Source organism: Sinocyclocheilus rhinocerous, unplaced genomic scaffold (assembly GCF_001515625.1).
Source record: "Sinocyclocheilus rhinocerous isolate Xijiao unplaced genomic scaffold, SAMN03320098_v1.1 scaffold3150, whole genome shotgun sequence".
NCBI classification, from domain to species: domain Eukaryota; kingdom Metazoa; phylum Chordata; class Actinopteri; order Cypriniformes; family Cyprinidae; genus Sinocyclocheilus; species Sinocyclocheilus rhinocerous.
The window spans coordinates 26,815-28,793 of NW_015630557.1; positions in this window are offsets into that span (position 1 = coordinate 26,815).

Consider the following 1,979-nt stretch of genomic DNA (forward strand, 5'->3'; position numbering starts at 1 on the left):
TAATAAAAATAAGATGTGAATAAAATACAGATATGTATAAATATAAATAAAGCACACACACACAAAGGATAAATATGTACAGGTGTGCTATAGATAAAATACTGTAGAATATGAATAGAATAAAAAATAAAGTTGTAGGGATGTACTAGGATGTAGAGATACATAGTGTGTGTGTGTGTGTGTGTATATATATATATATATATATATATAAAATAGGCCTGTGTGTGTATCCCTTATTATGTCCCTTATTTTTCTATGAAAAACCACGATTGTCCCTTATTTTCCTTTTCTGAAGTTGGCAACCCCAGCTACGCCACATCCAGGCTAATTTATTCTTTATGCTCAAACCACACATTGTTGGTTATTCAGTAAAATAATGAATATGAATTTTGCAACAAAAAAAAAACCCCTTCTAAAGGTTTTCTCAAGCATGTTTTCTTTCAGTAAGCCTAATACATTTCACTATGGACTTTTAAATGTTTGTATGAATGGACCATTTGTATTTGCATTGTGTATTTTATATGACTGTATCTTGCTGCAGGAGTATCCTGTCTGTAAAGGTTTTTGGAGATGGATGCAGGACGTTTGTGAGTTCATGGTTAATGCATAAAAAAAGACATACTTCCATCTAGTGGTTAGGAGAAAAAGTAGCATAAATTTAATATATTTGCCTTCATGCTTCTGTACTTGTTATAATACCATGGAATTAGCTAGATACACATAAATACTCAAAAAGACCATCTTGCATTCCCCACCTTTAAATTGAGACATTTCCTTTCCAACAGTTCACTTTTTCCCGATTATAATTTTTTTAAATGTTTGACAATATATATAAAATTCTCTCTGATTAATCTAAAATAGAACACATACATTTATTTGACTTTGATTGTGTTATTTTTGCACTTTTCCTAAGCCTGAAATTATTTATGGAATAAAACACAAAGCTATAATTTTGAAATAATTTTTTCCCAAATATACTGACCAACAAGCTAACCTTGCATCTCCTATCTGACCATCTGAGTGGAGTTTTTCCAAAGGGCCTCCTTGAGACTGAAACATACTGAAACTGAAAGGGAGAAAAACAAAGGCTGGAAAAATATTTATTTAGATTCACTTTAGCAAAAACAAGTGACATCGTCTTTTTCATCATATACTCCCTGATTCAATTGTCTTGTAACAGCTTGGCTTATAACAGTGATAAGCCTCAGGCCTATTACTCAGCTAAAACCAACAACGGTCCCAACCCAAGTGTGTATATGGCTTAAAGACCAGTCAGACATATTACAAAGACCTTGACTAGAAAAGACATTTGTCTATCAATCCAGAATAAGGCTTAAATGAATTTACCACGGTTTCATGTTACCCATAATAACAAAGCTGAAAGTCCTCACCTTAAATTCTGCACAGTCTCTGTGAAAACGTCTCACTAAAACTCGCTAAAATAAAATACGGAATGGGGATAAGAATACCAGAGCTTCCTAAGAAGGGGAAAATAGCAAAAATGCAAAGAACACAGCTGCATGACTTCATGAAAAACACAATCGCGTCACAATTTTCATACATACAAGCGCATCTGAGATAAAGTGTAAAAATACCAGTCTCCTATTTTGGATAAAGCAAAATTCAGCTAGCGTTTCAATAAAATTAACATTCAATATTCCCTGGAAACCAAATGGGTCAAGAATAAAGCAAGATCTCCCAGTGTAGACGTGCCAATGCTTGCACAAGATACATACACAAATATAAACATCTGTTGACTGCAAATAAAAATGTTAATGGAACAGCGTTTCCCTCTTTCCATCTATTCTGAAAAGCATAATTGTTGCTGTTGTTTCTGGTCAATCATTCTTAGGCTGTAGATAAAAATGAGTTGTATAAAAACAAGCACTTGACATGAGGATTAAATGTATCCCCCCTGCCAAAAAAAAAGTCCCTGTGTCTGTGTTTGTATAAGCACGTAGGTCTGCCAGCAAAGTCCC